At 43.2% G+C, this 22,326-nt stretch overlaps 1 long non-coding RNA gene and 1 pseudogene across 1 annotated transcript; one reads left to right on the top strand and one right to left on the bottom strand.

The window, feature by feature from the left end:
* Positions 1–810: 810 nt before the first annotated feature.
* Positions 811–2,104, bottom strand: LOC140215189 (uncharacterized; annotated as a pseudogene).
* Positions 2,105–17,719: 15,615 nt separating this feature from the next.
* On the top strand, positions 17,720–22,084 carry LOC129388157 (uncharacterized). The gene is made up of 3 exons (XR_008615187.2): positions 17,720–18,295; positions 18,970–19,104; positions 19,516–22,084. It is a non-coding gene; the product is annotated as an uncharacterized lncRNA (long non-coding RNA).
* The last annotated feature ends 242 nt before the right edge of the window (positions 22,085–22,326 follow it).

Genomic DNA, 22,326 nt, shown 5'->3' with positions numbered 1-22,326 from the left:
TTGGTTAACCTAGGTAGGATATTAGGCAGCATAGTAGCAAGAGCTTGGTGGCGCAACCCACCGCCCCGTTCCAAAGGGGACGCTCATAATATCCATCCATCCATCCATCCCACGTCGCTTCCTATGGGCGTGCTATGCGTTTCGCGCTAGAGACGCGAATTTGCAGTGATTCTTTCAGTTCATAAATTAGTATATCCGGACTGCAATGCGTTCACTTGCATGCTACAATGGCAGTGCCGATACATTAGTATATCTCCGCCTTTCATCAGTTTTCGTTCGATAAAACTTGCTCACTGCTGCCACGGTGGTTGCGCTTTAGTTACTGCCAGAGCACAGTAGCGATGCGCTGCACAGTGACGCTCTTTATCGCGATTCAACTTTGCCGCTCAGAAGGCTGCCAAATGCAACCATCGCGTGCTATGGGCGTGAGTGGGATCTTTCGCGCACTCGCACTTTTTGCCATAAAAATCTACTTGTCGTTTACACTAGTTCTAAGCACAAAAATTTTGCACAGCATGAATGCAGTAGTCGCATTCATGATAATTGATTCTTATTGAAGAAATGGCTTGAATTAAAGTGGATTTCCAACGCGTATGAAATTATAACTAGACGTTTCTCTTAGCGCTGATCATTATTTAATTGTAAAATAAGTATTGTGCTGGATTCGTCCAAATAATGTGATTAGTTTCATGCAAATAAAAGTGGAAAACATATGATCCCTACTGTACACTCCTGATGGAACTGTTTATTGCTTTTACACTGAACAATAAATCATTCACCTGATAACAAAATTCATGGTAATTAGAGGTTTCTTAAATGTCACATTAGTTTCAGGTAGATTAGTAATATACAAAACACACTTCAGAGAAAATTCAACAAGACATAGCTGAAAGCGCATCTCCACATGGTCCTCTAATTGTTCTGCTAAGTTTCAAATGTTTTTTCTTCTCCCTTGTGGAAGTGCGGTCTTTGTTCAGAGACTTTGTGTAGAAGTGAAGACGTGTCATGATGAAAAACTTTACAATACTGCTTTTCAGTGCTTCCTTACGGGCAACACAGCCAACGTGTGGCCTTTGTTGCATGTGCTGCATAATCTCTGTGGTGCTATCTCTGTGCAACTTGTTCCAGCTAAACCAAATGGTGAAAGAGTCCTCCAGTGCTTCAACAAAAGCAAACAGCTCACGTGTCGGATACAGCAGGCCGCCTTGGTCACAGAATGCTGTGAAGGATGAAAATTGCTTTTCTGCGTTCTCTGGTGGTGTAAGGAGAGCATCGAAGCAATCTCGGCATTTTGTTGCGAGGACTTTTCGTCGTGCAACATATCCTGCCAGGTAGTACACCAGTCTGGCGTCGCTTGTTTGCTCTGGATATATGTGATCGGGCGCTAATGTGGTCGGAGACGTCTGCAGAATGCTAGATGCTTCATCCAGTTTACCAGAGTCCAGCAGGGTGTCGACGCGGCTTGCTAATTCAGCTGTCCCAACTAGAGCCTCGAGCGTTCCGCCTGCACAATTCCCAGTACATGGAGCTTTTACCAGATTATAAAAGCTAAGGCAGTTCACTGCTGTGAGGAACTGGGCCGATGTCGGGTGATCATTGCAGCCATTAAATTGGCGTATTATGCCAAAAAGCTTTTCAATTCCATCTTGACTAAGCCTTGAAGTTAAAAGGTACTTGTAGCCAATTTTTTCGTTGAGGTAGGCCAAGAGTTCCAGAGTGGCTTTCAAAGTTACTCTAAGCCCCTCGGCAGTGCCAGGCTACAGGAAACCAGCCTTTGAAGGCCCTGTGTTCGCTTCCCACTCATCAATATATGCAAGGGCTTTTTTCAACACTTCTTTTTTCGAGTTCGGCCTGAGTGAGCTTGATGGCACTCTCGATGTCATTGCATCGATCAGATTATGCATGAAGGTGACGAACTTTGCTGTAGCATCGGCGTGGTCACAGGAATCTGCAATTTTGTTCTTGTACAAAAACAAGCCATGCAGAACTTGTGGGCTAAAAAGGTGGAATGCCAAATTGACCTTCATTTTTTCAAAGTTATTAGGACTCAAGTGGACATTAGTTATTTTTGGCATTGCTTTCCATGTGACTTGACACTTATCATAGTCATGGGCTATATTGATGGGCCTTACGTCCACATGCCCCTCTGGTGTTTTGAAGCCTGCCTTGATGAAGCCATTGCGGACACATTTTACTAAGTGTGGAAAGTCGGAGAAGAAGAAAAGACGTCTGTCATCTCCTCAAGGATGGGCTGTCGATGGTTTGATAGCTTTTGAGCTTGCTGAAATGCCAAAACTGCGCCACATTCCCCGATTCCATGACGCCCCATCACAGGTGACATAGTCAACCTTAAGACCAGCATTTTCAGAAAGCAGCACAGCTTCCAAACGAATCTTCGAGAGCAACGGTGCTTTAACATTTACCTTAGAAGCGAAAACACCAAGGATTTGATGCCATGACCCTGAAAGAGGCTGAAACATAATAACCAGTCCATGGTCAAAAGTAACTGTCTTGTCAGCATCAGGAGTGTAGGGGCCAAGATCAACGAACCCGTCCACTTTACCAGAGCCGCTTGCGACAGCGAAGTTTTCTGCACGCTTCATCTCGTCGACAATAAGGCCACCATGGCACTCAAATTCAGTCATCTCTTGCGTTTTTCTTGATATGCCAGAAAGCACTGCTGCATTGAATCCAAATCTGCTTTTGTATTTCTTCATATACTTCCTAAGACAAGTGCGGCTAGGCAGCACAAGTATGTTTTGTTTTCGTACATGTTCGTAGAGACGTGGTCTTTTCATGTGCATTATAATACATTCTAGCATCCACTCTGGATTATAGCGCATCCCTTTGACAGATTTGCGGCTTCCAGCCTCAAAACACTGCATGATTGCAACTCTTTGTTTTTGTGGAAGCTTTTCGATCTTTTTTAGCACAGTACTTTCTTCAATATCCTCATTCTCCTGCTTCATTTGAGTGATGGTTCGATCCAAGCTTTTTACTTTGGTTCTGAGACGTCTCACTGCTTCGGTTCTTGCCCTCAACTTCTTTCCATAATCATAACTCACATTTCGCTTCTTTTCCCGGCACCGTTGATTAATAAGAAGCCTTCTCAAATACTTGCAGGCTACGCAACGCATCTCATTTTCGCTCACGGCACCTTTACACTGTATATGATAAAAGCCTTCGCTCCATTTTATCATTTTTGAGCAGCTAACTTGGGAGAACTTAGTCAGTAAGCCCGCCCCTGCGCAAACCTGCATGCTATCAACCTCCTGCAGCACGGATGCTGGATCGCATTTCTCGTCTATCGCCGTGAGTTCCACACCCCGGACGAACACCTGATGCTTGACAGCGGTGCCCTCGCTGCGGAACAAAACAAGCTTCTGAGCATGGAGGAGACCCATGTTCGGCCCTGGCAGGCACTCACTATACGACACTGTTAGCGGCTCTTCACAAAAAACATGCTTTCCCCATTTGTCTGATAGGAGGGTGACGTTTCTGGCATCCGAAGTTCTTGGTAGGTCCGATTAGGCAGGTGCGGGTGCCTCCGCTGAAATGTCGCTGGCCTGCGGAACTGTTCGCCGCCTCTTCGAAGGCACAACCTGGGGGTCCAGTCGCTCTTTTGGGTTTCTCTTCTTGGGCACGGGCTTGGAGAGATACTTAGGCACGTTCGGGAACTTCGTTAGAACGGCATCGGGCTGAAGGACCGGTCTGCTTCTTTCCAAACGCACCGTCTCACCTTGTATGTTCTGTTCGAAATGACGTAACACAAACTGAGGATCAAAATGAAGTTCGCAAACAGCGGCGTTGCGTTCAAGGGGCTTGTCGGCTCTTGGGATATTCCTCTGTCACTTCAGAAAAAGCTCCTCGTCCTTGGGCACACCGAAAAGCGACAGCTTCTCTTTGCACGATTTGTACCCGGTTGTGCAACCGGGCACAAAACAGTGGCTTTGACGTCGGCTCATCACATGCACATTTTCAACAAGCCAGAAAAAGCGCACAGCGTACGGAAACCACTCAAAATGAGCCAAAAAGTGCTGAAAACGTGGGCATATAGGCCTCCCATGCGCTCAGCTTGACGTGTAAACGACGGCGAGCGCCACCTCACGGATGCATCATGAGGCTGCACTGTGGGTTGCCGTAGGAGCCGCTTGGCGGTAATCACACTTCCCCTATTCCAGCCACTGTACTGGCGTGTTTACAATTTGTTGCTGCGCGCCGCCATTACTTGATCATAGTTGCCAACTGTTGTAACTGCCACCGCCATCCATAAACGCGGGCCGCCACTATTTTTCATTTCAGCTGCTAGTAAATTTGTTGTTACCGCATTTTCTAACTTTTAAATTATGTACAGTAGAATTATTACACATTTTTATTCAGCTCACGTTTATGTCATTTTAAAACTAAAATTGCGTCTATCATCATCACTGCCACCAGTTTCTCTGCGCGGGATACGCTGTTCGCAACTCAAATCAACATTAGGGGGCGCTGCGAAGCCTGGCCCGGTCTGGCTACACTGTGCAGTATGGCGGCTTTACGGAAGTCCCCGCGTACGCTGTCCTTGGTGAAAACATTAAGTTTCTTGCAGTGCGAAGTTAATTCGCGCTGTTTTGTGGAGGGAGAAGGGGTAGTGAACGCCGAGCACCTCATTTTAGTCGGTACCAGTGGTACAGTGAGTAATGAAGTAGAAGTGGTCGCGCGTGTGTGCAAACCTCCGGCGTGACAGCGGACCCGCACGAGATTGTGGTGAGAATCACCGACGCATTCCGGGACCCATCGATCGTGGAGGCAAAGTGCTCGTGCACTGCTGGATTGTCGCAAAAGTGCAAGCACATCTCGGCTCTTTCTCCTTGCACCTTATCCTGGCACATTTGGTGTAGTTGTCAGTCCCTTTAATGTTTCATCTCTACATTGCGTTTTAATGCTGTTCATATTGCAAAGATTGTATAAAGTGAAATGTTCATCTGCGTGCACCGTTGTAAGCAGAAGAGATCCTATTATGTGCTATTATGTGCCAAACTGCAACTTAGCTTCACCTTGTGCTGTGGCGCTTGAGATTACCTATCAGAATACATATCTTTTTTTTGGCCGACATGCCTGCTCGTTTCCTATGGCTCATACGTTATTGTTTCACAAGTTGTGCACGAGCAACTGCGTGATATCAGTGGCGACTCAGGCAGAACTCATGAAACCAACTTTTGTTGTCTTTGTTTGTGCCCTTCTTAAAGGGGCCCTGAAACTGGCATGCTGCATAATATAGATAGCACGACCACCACAAGCCCTGTTCGCAGGACGATCAGACAGCCGTGTGTATTGATTGGTCTCTGTAAGTGATGTAGCTCCAGGCGTCCATCTCGCGTTTAGAAAGTGCCACGCGTGCCTGAACCACAAGTAGCAATGTGTAAAAAAAAAAGAAACTTGAGCAGAACCTTGCTCATTGCCATGCGCCGTGTAGCTTCCAGCACACTAGCTGAGACGAAAGGAGAAAGCAATGCATCGGTGCAATAACTACTAATTCCGCTTACACTTCAATGATTCGAGAAATTTTTGCAGCAGGCGATGTCCTTTTGCAGTGTGGTCACTATGATCAGTCGGAAGTGTTTCAGTGCCCCTTTAAGTGTTTGTTAAGTGCATATTAAACTTTTATGTCACTTACTTTCCATTTATTGATATGTTGATAGTAAGGACAGCTCTATATGCTCTCTGGAGGTCAATAATTATCATTCACTGATGTTAAGTCTGCACAAGTGTCTCCCCATCTTGTATTACCGGTGGTTTAGTTATGCTTCCCAGGGCAGCCATTTGCACTGTATTCAACAAATTGGGAAGAAGCATAAATTATGGTACATATACCAGCTGGGGTCATTTGAATCAAACCATTCTTTCACGGTACTCAACTCTGCTGGCCAAACTTTTTAAATGCTCATCGTATGCGGGTTTGACACTGTTCCATGTTACTTCTCATGTTCTGTTTGGCAAGATATACCCTCATATGCTAAAAAGTGCAACAAAAATGGGCTTGAGTAAAACGTATGAGGCAAACACCTTGACACTGAGTACAGTGAACAAAAAATTGAGTGCATGTGGTTTGTTTTGTGAAAAAATACAAGTAAGGCAAGGGACAACAAACAGCCATTGAAGAATAACCCCAACTCTATGCACACAGATCATAAGTGAAGTGCAAATATCTCGGAATACCATAAGATGAAAACTTGCATCAGAATGTGTAGTGTAAATCAGCACTTCAATGAAGAATACAAGTTGCAAAAGATGCTAATTTACAAAAAGTGTGTTGAAGTCTGCAGGTTTGGCCAATGCAAACAAGTTCAGCATGTAGATCACATGGCAACGATCGTGTCTGAAAAGTATGAAATGGCTGAGTGGCATAAAAAATGCTGGATTTCCAAACAGAAGACCGCATGCCCTTACTCTCAAGGCCGCCACGCTTTGACGGTGCCAAGGTCACACGCACAAATGCCTCTGTGCAATACAGGCTACTTGCAATGTCGCCAGCCATGGCACATGACTACAGGTGAATCACCTAATGCCGAATATGCAAACGTGCCACTAGAATTGTGAAGAATTTTTAAAAATACTGCGGGGTACGACACGTTCATGTGACATGGTCTTTTCGCTTTGGTATTGGAGAAGGCAGCGAAAGAACACTTGCGCACCCTAGTCGAGGCAGAGACAAAATGTCTGCTGGTAGTAACGCTTGCCTTCTGGCAGCATGGTAACAGGACAGGTTCTTCCATCTCCCAAGATGTGGCAAATTTTCTGTTAGAAATGGCTTCAGGTACTTGGCTTACAGAAACCAAGGTTGTCCAAGTGACATCGGGTGAATTAATTTGAAAATCTTTGAAAAAATTTGAAAAAAAAGGCTTTCTAGACGACACCTTGCATATACCAGTCCATAACCAAAATTTGCAATAGGGCCTGGTGAGGGGCCCTTACCAGGCCATGCACAATTAAGTTTTCCTAACAAAGAAAAATAAACTCAGGCAACGTAGCAACACATGTTAAGTTCAAATGGGCTGCAACAATACACAAGATTGTGGAGATGTAAAAAAAAGCAAAGAAAACATTAGAACAGGCTATAGTAAGGAAGTACACAATAAAATCAAGGAATATAAAAAAATTGTTGGAGGGAATTTATGTGCCAAAAGTGAACCAACACCACCATTTTAGGAGAGGCACTATAAAAGATTACTTTTCAATGAAGGAAAAGAAGTGCTTTCCTCACACTTCCCACGAGTTTAAAGGGGTTGAGACACCAAATTTCGAGGCTATAAAAAGCATACTGTAGGCTTCCTCTGTATGCAAAGACACTAAACATGAAGTGCTGGACACAGAAATGTTTAATGTATATTTTAATTCTCTTCCAAAGAGTGCCTAAATGCTCGTTCTCGTGATCGAAACCCATCGCTACCGCGATTGACACCGATGTCACTGTGTTGGAAGCACAACGAAAGTTTTAGTGACGTCATACCACATTAGATTGACGTGCAATGAGTGGTGACCCACAGCACCGGGCACGCCTAGAGAGGCTCGAGTCTAGAGGGCAATGAGCCGCGTCAGTCGTAGAGTCATAATTGGAGCTGCCGCAGCTAGCCAAGACAACTGTCGGCGTGGTTTTGTTTGCCTGCACTCGTACAGAATGTGTGTGCGAGACCAGACGATGCAGCAGTGTGTGCGTCACAGCTTGGTGGGCCCACGTGACCAAGCTTCCTAGACATTGACATCACTGTCCAACTCTGCGCCCACAAACCGAAACTGAAAATTGTTCACATAAATAATGCGATATTAACTTATTTACTGAGAATATAAGAGTTACTGGAATATAAGAGTATTCAAGTGTGCACCATGCTTCCTGGAGCAATAAGAAACGTTTGAAACAAAGAACGCGCAAGCCAAAAATTTGATGTCTCAACCCCATTAACGTGACTTATTTTGCCATAGAGAGACTGGCTGACGTGTATCTTAGTGTTACTGGTTTTAAGATGAAGCCTGAAATTCTTGGTAAATTGTTTGAGAAATATCGTAATCAATACTCAGAGGAAGGTAATACTTCTGACAGGAACAACATGCTTTTAGTTTCTAATTGGCCGCGCAATTACATTACCAGAGCCAAACCACTTGATCTGTAAGAGGACAACCCAACGAAGGTCTATTTCAAATGTAAAATAAGGGCAAGCGCTGGCTTCACCTCTGATGGTAAGGAACATGGCGCTTCCACTCCTGTAAAGTTTTTAAAACTTCCTTGCATGGAAAGCACGAACCACTTTTACGATGCACAAAATACGTTTGGGAAATGTATTGATGCAAGACTCACAAAAATTGATGTGTTGCTAAAATCGGTGATGAAAGGTTTGTGATGCCTGCAGCTATTATGACAATGTCGTCAACTAATCCCACCATGCTCCATGGGATTCTTGTTGACAACACTGAATATTTTCATTCGCTGTATAGCACGCTCTACATAAACTCTTGCTGATGCTATCTTTTGTGTCCTAAGTGAATCACCCTTTGACATCTGCTTTTGCTTTCTGAATGGAGGCCTGATTAATTCAATTAAGTTGTCCACACAAATGTCATCAATAAGAAAGCCACGGTCCGCCATTATGGCATCTGATATCGGGTCTAGTTGCTTGATGAGGCAGCTTTGCTCAAACAGGGCCTTGTCTGAGGTGCGGCCTCCATATCCTTGGCTTATGTGGGCACTAAGACGACTTGGTGGCACAGTCACCATATATTTAACCGTGAAACCTTTCTTATAGAAGGGGTAGGTCTGTAATGCACATCGCAAACAGTTGGGCTGGCTGATAGGAATGACGGTGCAATCTACAATGACACGCACATTACTGAAGTGTTTAAAACAGACAGGCAAATGTTCAACATCTTCTTTTGGTGGCACAGCCACAGTTACTTTTAAAATTTCAGACATCAACTGAGCAGTCTCTGCAATTATGTTGCTACATGTAGTTAGAGAACAGTTAAAAAGGTGACTCAAGAATTCAGTGGAAATATTATGTTTCAATTTCACCAATGTCAATGCAATTGTTTTTACACATAACTGGTGCCGTCCTGAAAATGGATGAATTTTTGTGTAGCACGTCACACGAGCATTCAGAACATCGAATGATGGCAATTTACGTTGCTACTATTTATCGTGTTCGCAAACTTCTGTGGAAAAGTACCCGATGTCACTTGGACAGCCTTGCTTTCTGTAAGCCTTGTCCCTGAAGCTATTTCTAGTAGGAAATTTACCACGTCTTTTTCTTCTCTTGAGTACTCTGCCATTAATGTCCGGGGGCCAGGTTGGCAAGCACATTCCTGTCACAAAACAAAAGCAAGAGTTATAATGTCTGACATATCTGACGCGAGATGCAGCTTCCTTTTTGTCATTCCAATAATGCACGTCAATGTGTTAAATTCAATGTTGGAAGTAGGAAAACCAGGGTTTTTGCATCAGTTAATTTGCACCCATCACACACCACAATCCTTTCACAAAGTTAATCCAGAAAACATGCTGCCGGCTAGGTAAAGACAGCTACCACATCACAAATATATACAAAAAATAAATTGCCATATTTGCAATGTCCTTGTCACTTATGGTGTTTGCAAGGCTTTGGTCCATGCTGTTAGGGGATGGGAAATTGTCCTGCAATGTCAGATAGAGTTCAGTCCAAGGAACCAGTGGTTAATCAATGTGTGCACAAGTTGCAGTTAATGTGCACCCATCACACACCACGTGCTACAATGCTTTTACGATGTAAATCCAGAAAGCATGCCACCGTCTAGGTAAAGACAGCTACCACAACACATACATATTGACACGTGCGCTTATCTTTATCGGCCGACCACGTTTCGCCGCTTAACAACTGTAATCGCACAGCGAGGGACGCGCCTGCATGTATCCGACGTTTCTGGAAAGTTATCGATGCTTCTACCCGGCTGTCTGTTGTCGCCGAACCTTGTGTTATCTGATTTCATCGCGTGACTCGAATGTTGTAGAACTTTGTGGAAGGCATGCGGGTCCCAACGATTAGTCTGGAACATTCGACGACTGTTGTATAAAAGCCGACGCGCTTGACCCGCTGATCAGATTTCCGACGATCGCCGACTCTGTTCGCCGCTTTCGTTGTGCTATAAGTGTAGCCTGTTTTGTGGGCACAGGTTCGCCCAATAAAATCTAGTTTTGCCTTTCACAGTATTGCTACTGTGTTCTTAACGTCACCACCACGTGACAATATGCAAAAAGAAATTACCATATTTCCTTTGTCACTTATTTTGTCCATGCTGTTGCTGTCAGGGGATGGGAGATCGTCCTGCAACGTCAGAGTTTAATCCCAAGGAATTAGTGGCGAAGCAATGTGTGCACAAGTTGCAGGCAGCCAATTTACCATGGTGGTCGTGCTGACAGGTGCATGGGGCAACACCTTTGCTTCTAATGGGGAGGCAGCAGTTTCTTTGCTTGATTCAATCTGTAATGCATTAAAAGGTGTTGACATTTATTGAATGTTTGTAGCCATGGTGTATGTACCATAAGCATATAAGTGCTGCACCATGCAGTCAAACTAACTTGTTCTGGCTGACCGATACGCACGTCGGCGAAGTCTTGCCAGTGAAAGCTTTCATATGAGCATCCTTGTTCTCATCATAACATGACGTCCTTGGCAGGTTTTCAGTTGGTATTGCATTTTTTTCAGCTGCCGTCTTTGACATGCTACATCTGAAAAAATAAATGAATTGTTTATGCTTTATTGTGCCTCAATATGGGCTGCACCCCGAATTTTTTTCTTTTTACCTCAGAAACAAGGCCACAATATTTATAAAAAAGCATTTGCAAGGAAATGAAGCACGGTTTGAGTATGCAAGGCTATGCAACGTTGTACACCGAATGTAGCATCTGCAAAATGTAGTTGAAAGCTGCTCATAACACAAAGTACACAGGTGCAAACACCACCACATGACTGGAGTAGTTTTGCCACTGACTTGGGGATGATTTAATACAGATAAAGCTAGTTTAGGTACTAATACTGATCATATATATGGGACACGTCAGTAGACGGCGGACGCCGTAAATTTTCCTCGCAACTAGCAAACGCGTGTAAAATTGACATGTGGCTGTCGCGTAAGTGGCAGACATCTGCAATGAACGTGATAGGCTCGCCGTCGGTGCGAAATACCAGTGTCATATGGGCACTCTTGAGCGCGTCGGAGAATCTCAAGTGCTAGTGGCAAATTCGCAATCAGTCGCGCTGGGAAGTGCCCGTGTGCAGTGCGCCTGTGCTGCAAGTTCATCCGCGCCACGCATGATATTTATTCCGCTTTAGCATGCCACATACGTGGCACGTTTACACTCAACACTTCCCGAACTTGCTAGTACGTCATTCGTAAACATTTGAATCTCCGACGCCCGCATAAGTTGCGCGAGACGTGCTGGGCATCAAAAGCCTCCCGAGTTACGGCCGGGTGTAGCCAACGAGTGCAGAGGTGACGTTCCTCGTAGAAACCGCTGTGAAGCGTCGAACATGAGCTCTAATTACAGCCAATGTGGTTAACGAGTGCAGAGGAGACGTTCCTCGGAGAAACCGCTGTGACAGGTCTTGAACCTGTGCTCGAATTTCGCGTTGCGGCTAACATATGCAGCAAATAATGCATAGCCCAATCGCCAGTCCTCGCAATGTGAAACGTGTTTACATAAGGTGACACAGCGACATGTATAATGGCCATGCAGAATGGTCATGCATTAGGTTCGAGTTCACAAGTTCACAATAGTGTCTCACTTGGTAAGGAGAAATTATACCGTGCAAAATGCCGTGAGCAAATAGTCATTGTCAGCGTCACAGCCTTGCCGATGCGGAGGTTAGCGATCCACCTGGTTCTGCGGCTTCAGCCTTTCGACTCGGAGGGAAATGCGTGAACGGAAATATCGCTGTCCTTCCATCTCGCTGACACGCACCGAGGAACACAGCAGGACTGCTTGGCCGTTCGTTGTTTCTTTGCTAGCAGCTCCATTCTTTCGTCCGCGACAGCAGCCTCTACGGCACACACGGCGACTGGACGTCTGTATGGCGTTTCTCCCTACTGCCGCTAGGTGTCGCATGAATTGCGGGAGTTGCGAGTAGGGGACGGTCGCCATTTCTTTTTTATGGTAACACGAAGCGGGCTTTTCAACAACTTCCTCTTTGACACCTGCGCACCTGGCTTTGCGCTCCGTAGAGCTTCACGACTGGAGATACCGTGTCCGACTTGCGGCCGTGGACGAAGTCCTTGTCTGAGGATAACGTGACCAAAACGAGCAGGACCGCGCGCTTGTCAAGGCTGTGATCGCTTCTATGCAACCAGTGCTTTCTTGCTTGTAGTCGCTAGAAGCCAGGTGACAGTTGTGACTATCAAATTTTGTTAGGATTTCTACAAACATGCAGAGGCCTCGCAAAAAGCTCGTTACGGAGAAGGCATCGCGGGAAGCAAGGAGGACACATCTGCTAATTGATCCCTTGTGCGCTCTACCGGAGTGTTTGGGAGACAATGCGTGTGCGGCCTCCGCCACCCAACCATGTCGAGAAAAGCCACAATGTTTGGCAGTTGCAAAACATGATGACTTAGCTGTGCATAGTGATTCTACTAGTGCCTCGCATGGAATCGCACCTTTTGCGAGTCGTGATGCCGATTCCACACAATCATCAAATAGTTCGTCAGGTGATTCAAATGATTTGCCTGGAGCCTCATGTCAAAACTTGCATTTTTCTTCTGTGCCCGTTGTTTCATCAGATGAAGTAGCACCGCAAAAAGAAACCTTTCGAGAGGCACTGCGTCAATGGGTAGTTGAGAATAACATCAAGCGAAAAGCATTGAAGCGGCATAAACGTCACAGCATCTTTTCCGAACTTGACCTCCCTGATGACGCGCGTGCACTCCTCAAAACCTCGCGACTAGAAAACACCGAGTACCCCGTGGTGGCCCTGTCTCCGGGCGAATATTGTCATTTTGGTCTCGCTGCCAGGCTTAAACATTCGTTGAAATTCGTGAAAGACCCTCCTAGGATTGTTTCACTCATTGTCAATGTAGATGGTCTGCCCCGTATAAAAAGCTCAAGAATGCAACTTTGGCCTATACAATGTAGAGCTAGTAACTGTGGTGAGGGCTTTGGGCAATTTGTTATTGGGGCTTATGCGGGGCCTTCAAAGCCGCATTCATCCAATGACTTTTTGAGAGCTTTCGTTGATGAGTTGCAGTATTTGCTGGCGAATGGGCTTGTTGTCAATGGCAAGCCAATCGAGGTTTGTCTGAAGGCTCTTGTTTGTGATGCTCGAGCACGGTCTTTCGTAATGATGACCAAAGGCCACAGTGGCTACTATGGCTGTCCCAACTGCTGCATTGAGGGTGCATACATTGGAGGCAAGGTTGTGTTCCCCGATTCAGACTGTCCCCTCCGCACAGATGCTAGCTTCAGGCAGCAGCACGACTCCGAGCATCACAGAGGAACGTCAATTCTTGTTGAGTTGCCGCTTGACACTGTGTGTGATGTCCCTCTCGACTATATGCATGTTGTTCTGTTAGGTGTTGTGAAAAAGCTTTTTTCCCTGTGGCTTTCAGGTCCTTTAAATGTTCGACTGGGACCACTTCAACGCCATACTTTCAATGAGCAAAGCATAGCCTTGTGTCTACATCCCGCACGAATTTCCACGTAAGCCTAGGGGTGTCGATGAGTTAGATGGAAGGCTGTTGAATTTAGGCTTCTTCTGCGCTACACAAGGCCTCTTCTTCTCAACGGCATTCTCGCAGATGACATTTATAAACATTTCTTGCTTCTCCATGCCTCGCTGTCAATTTTGGTTAACAAGCAGCTGTGCAGTCATCATGCTGACTATGCCGGGGCACTTCTGAAACATTTTGTTGCCAGTTTTGCCCATTTGTATGGAAAAGAGCATATGTCGTTCAATGTCCATTGCCTGTCACACTTGTCTGATGACGTCAAACGCCATGATGCATTGGACTGCTTCAGTGCGTTTCCCTTTGAAAACAATATGAAGCAATTAAAGAGGCACCTTCGCAAACATGGGAAACCATTACAACAACTTGCAATTAGAATGGCACAGGTAAATTCAGCTGCTTCTGAATTGCCTTGCAGGCAACATGATCTTATTCCCAGACAACCTTGTGAAAACGGTCCACTCCTTCCTACATGCTGTCTTCCATGCTTCAAAACTCTGAAGTATCAAAATTTTGTGCTGAGCATAGAAGAGCCGGACAACTGCTACATGCAGGGTGAACATATTATTATTGCAAGAAACATTGCTTCCATGAGGGGTACAGAAGACATTTGCATCATTGGTCAAGAATTTTTGCATAAAAAGGTTTCTACGCACACCCCTTTGAATATTCAAGACTTGATATTTATATTGTTTCAGGTCTTTCAGACCTCAAAGTGTGGCCTGTGAGCAATGGGCGAAAGATGGTCAAGCTCCCATGGAAGAAGCAGTTCGTAGTAATGCCAGAGTTGCACACCGTTTAGTATGTGTTCCAAGATTAGCTCATTTTAGTGTCGTGTTCTGTGCTTTTTCCTTGTAGCAGTGAGGAACTTGTTCTGGTGCTGACTTTTCCCTGAACACTCTTATTTGCCTTCACACGAGCTCTTGTATGAGTGTGGTAGTGAATGAGAGGCCTGACTGATATTTTTCTGGCTGTTGTAAAATAATTCTTCATGCCACTAGACAGTGCCACAATAGTGAGGTATTTGGCCATCTGTAGCTGTTCTAAAGTATGTGTATATCTTTTCTTGGCTCCTAGCTGCTCCTTTCGATTCCCAAGAAATGTTGGTGACTACAGATTGTTTTCCAAGTATCTTACATGAGGATCCTTTGAAGCGTTTTAGCAGGACCATTGACAAGACAACAGTTATATAAAAACTGTTGTGGCCTCTCTATGTAGCATCTTAGTTTGGTATTTAGCACAGCGATATTACTTGAACTTTGAAGTTGAAGTGTGGAGCTTGTTTTCTGCTGTTGCCATGCAAACCTTTAGTCTCTCCTGATTCTAAAGGTCTGGCTTCATTTGCAAATACATTTCCTATGGCTTGTCAACGATGCTTTGACTTAAGGTTTTATCATGTGGCGATGAAGGCATTTTGGTACAGAATTTATTTTTCAACAGCCAACATGACTATGTTTTTGTCGTATAGGCAGATTTCTGGCTTTTCTGGCCAAACACTGAGAGCTACAGCTTGACAAAGCTTGAAAAATGATTTTGAAACATGCTTCTCCTAGGCCAAGTCAGTGTATTCTATGTTCAACTTAATTCTTGATTAGCTCTCTGCTATTGCGTAATTGTGAAAGCCTGATCATGATTGAGCATGTAATGGTCAGTTATATACATAGTTACCATGGTACTATTCTTATTTGAAGCAACAGTGTGCTTATATATAGTAATGAAAATTTGTACTGTTTGCAAAGTTAAAAGGCTTTCTTGACAAAAAAATTAGGAAGTGCTGTTTTGTGCAATGGTGGCACTACAATTCAGAATTATTTTCCAGATGAGCTATGCTATTGTGGAGTTTACTGCCTCTAAAGAGGTTGAAATTGTGCCAACTACTTGGGTCACCGGGAGCATGTGCGTCTGGCCACATAATGTAAAAGTGGAGAAGGCTGGGAAAATGGCACGGAAGCAGCATCTACCACAGTCATGGTGGAAGCTGTATGAAATTGCTGTGAAAGGTTTGTTTGGTAAGCGCATTTCAGTCACCTTAAGTCTTAAGCCAGGGGTGATTATATTGATCATATTTTGCACTTTTTCAGTTACCTATGAACATGCCCGGAAAAAGCTAAATGACAGTCAGTTCCATTCAGACCTGGCCAGGGAAACTCAAATGCCCCCATTGAAGAGGCGTAGACGGCCACCAGCAGCCTGGAGCAACTCTGACAGTGAAGAGAAGGAGGAAGAAACTGCCACAAGCCAGCCAGGACTGCCAGCCATTCTAAATAATTCTCCATCTGGTATTGTAAAATGTATTTGCCATTACCTTTCAAGATGCAGCTGTGATTTGCATTACATTAAGGACGTAGCTTTAGCCTTGCAAGCACTCAGTTGGTGCATGAGGCCAATTTTTTCTCAGCCCTCCGATGTTATAATGTACCACCTCCTTTCTTTCATCTGCATTGAATATTTGCATATCAGCCATGAATAACTGCTCGTTCGAAGAGAAAAGCAAGCTGGTAGCTGCATTCGTAGCTAGCCTGTTCTTAAAAATGCTCATGTGCCATTATCAATAGGCTATTTAAATTTACAAAGCGCATTTCTACGAGGGTTGCAATGTGGGCTTGTGTGTGTGAGCGCTATATGTGTGTCCCTTTGTGTCTTCTCTTGTCCCGTCTTTGAATCGCGCTACCATACTCCCCTTGAAGACGCATTTCCAAACAGTAAAATTAAAATGACGGGCGAGTGGGCGTGTTGGTAATAATCCATAACGAAGGTGGCAGCGCACGGATAAAACGCACAAGGACGAGATGGCACGAAGCGCTTCGTCCATCTCGCCCTTCCCCTGTGTTTCAGCAGTGCACTGCCAACTTCATAGTAAAATAGAAGCAACGCTTAGAATGCCTCCTGATAATTTCACATTGAATGTCTAGTCAGCATATGTTTTCAACGAGTCTCAGCAAGGTATTCACCTTGCATATACACCGAAACTTTGCTAGTTGCCCCTCTCACATTTATTCACTTGCCAGAAATGTTTGTCATGGAGTATAGCATGAATAGAATTGTGACATTCCTGCAATTCTAGGAGATTGCTACAACGGAAATTCATCCTGCAACACTGAACTGCGTAATTGCAACTTTGAAGTTCAGTATAAATATTGGAGCTTTTGTAAGTTTGTTTTATATAGGAGTATACTGCGCTTCACGGCCAGTGTATGGCTGTGATTAATGCTAATAGGAATCATTACGTAATGGACTACATGTGCTTCTTTCTAGGAATAACCTCGAATGAAGCAACAAGTCTGCCCACATTTGGCCAGGGAGACAAAGGCACACCAGGTATTCTCACACATATACAGCTGTCTCATTACAAAATTACGATTTATGTGCGTATTTATTATTTTTTGTGTGTAACAAATTTAGTAACTTTCTGGGTTCTAACCTATAGGTTAGAACCACAGATAGCTCTAAAGCTTCTTAAGAGCCATGCATAGAGGAATTCTCAAGCATTGTAGACGTAAGATGCGGCAAAATATGTTAACTTCCATAATTCAGTTTTATAATTGAACTAGTAAACCTTTGCTATTGGTAATTTTCTTTGCTCTCCTAGGCTTTTTGTCACTATCTGTTGCATATCAGATTTTCCAACAAGTGGAGCGGCTCTTGTGGCTCGCTACTCTCTTCTTTCACACTGCAGAGACCCAGTTGTCAGAGACAAACTCGCCACAAGGCATGTCTGATAACCACTCTGTTGATGCAGGTATGTGCCAGATAAGCGAGGTCAAAGTTAAGTAAATCATTAACCATTTACCCCAAACTACTAATGAATTGAAATTGTGCTTTTCATGTGAACAGATAGAGCAAGAACGGCCACAAAACACACCTCATCATTGTTGTGCAGAGAAGAGTACGCACCTTTTGAAAGATATGAATGCAGTTTTCAGTAAAATTGTTTGCTTAAAATGTTCTTGAATCCTACTAAGTTTTAATATCGTTTATTTACTATATTTTTCAGACTTCCAGCGGCATGTACTACGACTGCTGAACACGCTTCGCTTCATGCTAGAACAACAAGCAGACACTTTGAACAAGTTGTGCGATATGCTCCCTACTTCTTCAGTCACCGAATGCGCAGATCTCTTAGGCCATCCAGTAAGCAGTCTTGAAGAACTACAAGAGTTTGATGACAAGCTCGATGCTGGAAAATTTAAGATCCTGGTAAGCTATGTTTCTTTCTTGCTTTCTTGTTTCAGTTAATCGAACTCATAATGAATATTCAAAATGTTGAAACACTGAAGTTTTGCAATATGAAGAATGTTATGGGTTTTTCGTACATTGCTTACTTGCCTTATGACTTAATACTCTTTTTCATATTCTAAAACAATCAAATCACCCAAGTTTCTTTGTTGAAAAGAATTTCTTCTCTTTTGTACACATGTACATGAGTTGACACAGCTCGGTGGGAAAGATGCCTACTGGGCAACAAAAAGAATCTTGTCATACTGCATCACGGACGAGGTTGCGGCACAATTTTCCTGGATGGGTCGAAAAGGAAAACTGAGCTTCCCCGCCTTGAAGATTGCTAAAGCCATAGCAGGTGTGCTTTCCTTTTGTGTTTTACACAGAATTAGCCTTCCCCAGGAAAAACGAAAACATGCTCATTGTTCTGATTTTTGCCACATACATATACGAATGTGTTTTTTTTAAATGCTGCCCGTTTATCTATTTTGTAAGTTTGCAGTGTCAGTTATCACCATTGCTATGGGTTGCATATTTCAACACTGCAAGGATGCTGCAATTTCACTGTGTACTTAAATTTTAATGTTGACTAAAGAAGCCTACATGGTAAAAAATCAACAATTTGGTAACACTTTAAAGGTCCAGGCTTAGCTTCAGAAGCTAAAAACTTAAAATATTATAGTTTGTTGGGTAAAAAGCGAAGGGCATAAATACAGTGTAAGATCACCATGTAGCCTTTCAGTGCAAGGCGTTGTGAGATGATTGAAATAGCAGCCTAAATAAAAAATGCAAAGCAATCATTAGACTGTTTTGGCTGGTGTTCTGCCTCATTATCATTTGAAAAAGCAAGTGCAGTTGAAGTGCCCAACTCTATTCAATGTAATAAATTTACAATGTGTGGAAGGACTTTGAGTAGGCAGTAATTTATTTCTAAATTGTTTCGCAGGTTCAGACTGTTTGGCTCTTGAAATTTGTATTTTCACCAAGACAGCTGTTATTGTCAAGATGATTTAGGAATCGTGTAAATTTCAGATGGTGCTCGCAAAGCGCCAAACGCAACTGCTGCTGATGTTGAGGCCTCTATCAAATCGTGGCTCCGGCATGCCCCCGAGCGCCTTGCCACCAAATTTCAGAAGCCATAGCAAAGACAACTTGAGCAGGCAGCAGGTAATGGAATTCACATTGTGGCATCGTGTAAAATCCTGAACAGTGCACAAAAATGTATGTTGTGCCAGTATTCCTAATGTGTAAGTGTTCTAAGCAGTCGATATGGTGAAATTTTTGTTGAGCTTGTGACCAACTTTTGTACTCTTTGTATAGTCTTCTGCCAGGCTCCTGTACACTGCACAAACTGGCTCGGAAGAAAGGCCCCAAAGTTCCTTACTTGTTTTACCATCTTTGTTGCTGCCCTTGTCCACATGTTTGTCCTTGTTCTTAGTCATGTAGAAATGTATGTTCCCACTTTGCAGCTGACTGAAACCATGATAATGAGATGTTGCACAGTAGACGCCTATAAAAATCCCATTTCACTAGTAGCTTCTGACAATCATCTTTGTCATGGCATGTTTGCTGTTTCAGATACTGACTGAAACTGTCACCACGGCAGAGGGTCCAAGGCTTCCAGCTTCTGATTTCCTGGTCATTCTGTGGATATTGATGGCAGCAGGTAGCACATGGCAAAGACAAGGACCCTGCACTGTTGGCAACCAGCTCAACCACACCTTCATGGGGATTTCTCAACCGATGTGCCACCTCCACACTTCAGTATAGTACCTTTTCTTTAAAAAATGTGAAGAGTGCTGTCACAATTCATGTTTTGCAGGTAGCATCCACTTTAGGCATTTGGGGTTATGTGCAACATAGTGTTTCTTTTTGTTTGATGAATAATTTTTTAAAGATACAGCTGAACTAAAGAACATTGCAAGTTCGACTTTTGACTTGTGTCCACATTATAGTGTATCTGTGTTATCTACTGTTATAGTGATCTTCAAAGTCCTGAGCAGTTTATGTTGCATTGTTACCAAGTGCTTTGGAGACTGTTGCAGTCATACGAGATAGGTGAAAATGTCTAGTCAGCTGTAAACGCTGTACAGGTCCAGTTACCACGTATTGCCCACTCCTCTGGAACACACGGTAACTCTCATTCCATTGCTGCTTTCTGTACCTGCCTTCAGGCAGCAACACAAGCTTATGCTAGTGCCACTTTGGAAGCAGCTTGCATTCCTGGAAGCGAAGGCAATTTTACTTTGTTTACTTAAAAGCCAGTTAAGTAACTGCCATGTATTAAATTGAATGATCCAGACCATAAAATGCTCTTTTTGACTAATTTCAGCAAGGATGGGGAACCAATAAGTGCGAATTTTTAAATAAGAATTTAAGCTAAATATTGGTGCTCTTGTATGTATGTTTACCATTTGTAACATTTTCTAGCACTCTGAGGCAGTATCTGTGTTATAAGTTTTGCTACCAAACTCTTAAATGCAGCGTACTCCATTTCTAAGCAATTAGTTTCATACTCGAGAAGGTCACTTTTTTTTGAAGCTACTGACAGAACTTTGTTCTGCAGTTGTGCACATAGTGAAGTTCGTGGTTTTTTGTTTGCACTGCTGACTGGGTTTAATGTTCAGATATTGTGAAAATAGTTCTATAAGTTAAATTCTCGTGCTGCAGCTGTATTGTAATATGCTAATATATCCCTCAACTGCTTTGCAGAGCTTAGGATACTACAGAGTTACTCCCTAAGTGTAATTAATGGCTGTATTGTGATAACTAAAGCACTTTACTGATAGTAAGCTCAACAGCTCTTACATGAATTGTTCTCTGTTGCAAATGATGTTGCGATACATTTTTATTCTTACCAATACTAATGTTAAACTTCTTTATTCAACGGCTCTTACTATATAATGCGGTATTTCCCATTGTGAGTGGCAGTGGCTGCATTTTTTTTTTTTTTTGAGGTAGTGTGTAGTTCCCTTTATTGGTTATGCTGAAAGAAGGTGGCCTGTGTGCAATCATGTATGTATTTAATGCAGTCTAGTCAAAATCTGTAAGCTAATGGTGTGCTTGGTCCACATATCCCAGCTATGCTTGGTTTTCTTTGTGTTTCTTAATTTAATGTCATAAAACTTAACTTTTAGATGTTTTATGCCCTGACATTGTAGTAGGGTTGACATGGTAAAGCCTCTGGTCTTTATGTTGAAATTTAATGTCTTTATATGTTTTTAGATGTATGTCTCATGCGCTCATCTTTTAGTTACTTTAGAGGTTTATTTGCATATGTAGACGCCATGACCATTTGTACGGATATTGTTGTGCTAGGCGAGAATAACGACTGTGACAGATTGATGGCATTATGTTTCTGTGAATGAAAGTGCCCTTATGTATTGTTTCTGGTGGCAAGAGACAAGTCTCTCATCATATCGTGCTTTGGAGTATATATATTTAGTGAAATCTAGTCAGAATCTGTAAACTAATGGTGGGCTTGGTCCACATGTCCCAGCTATGCTTGTTTTTCTTGGTGGTTTTTAATTTGACATAAAACTGAACTTTTAGATAAGTTTTATGCACTCACTTTCTAACTGGGTTGATGCAACAGAGCTCGTGTTTATGTTGGAATTTAATGTCTTTAAATGTTTTTAGCTGTGTCTCATGCACTCATCTTTCAATAAAGTTGCTTCAGAGGTTTATTTGCATATGTAGAAACTATTGAACGTTAACCATGTCCATCTGTACGGATATTGTTGTGCTTGACAAGAATAACGGCTGTGACAGATTCATGGCATTATGTTTCTGTGAATGAAAGTGACCTTATTTATTGTTTCTGGTGGCAAGAGACAAGTCTCATCATATCGTGCTTTGCAGTTGTATACATTTAGTGCTTGGTGTTGTCTTTGTGTTAGGTTTACTAAAGTATAGTTTCCTAAAAAATGTGTAAAGATTTGAGTTGACCAGCTGATCAACCCCGATATTTCTATGTTTTTTTCTGATGCACTAGAGCTGGTGACACTACATCCACTTGCAGGCTATTTGGTTTAAGCATTGGAGATAGGCTTTGCAGTGCTTGTTCTGTGGATGCAGAAGCTCTTCTACTGTGATAACACAAGACCAAATCCCACTGTTTCTTGCTTCTTTTTGCTTTCCTGTGAATAAAAATGAAAGCTGTAACATTGTCTTTTCCTAGCTGTGCACCAGTATGACAGGTCTCCTTCAGGATCAATGCCTTAATTCTTTGTGTGTTGTAGCATTTAATAAATATTGCAGTAGAAACACATATAAATGCTGCAACAACATTGAATATGGCACTGACCCAAGAGGTTGAAGACCACATCTGGTGCTGGCATGGTATGTCCAATCAAATTTAAGAAGTCGATATCCCTCGGACATCCCATG

The sequence above is a fragment of the Dermacentor andersoni genome, chromosome 1 (assembly GCF_023375885.2).
Source record: "Dermacentor andersoni chromosome 1, qqDerAnde1_hic_scaffold, whole genome shotgun sequence".
NCBI classification, from domain to species: domain Eukaryota; kingdom Metazoa; phylum Arthropoda; class Arachnida; order Ixodida; family Ixodidae; genus Dermacentor; species Dermacentor andersoni.
The sequence above is the reverse complement of the archived record's forward strand: the minus strand, read 5'-3'. Positions and strand labels throughout refer to the sequence as shown.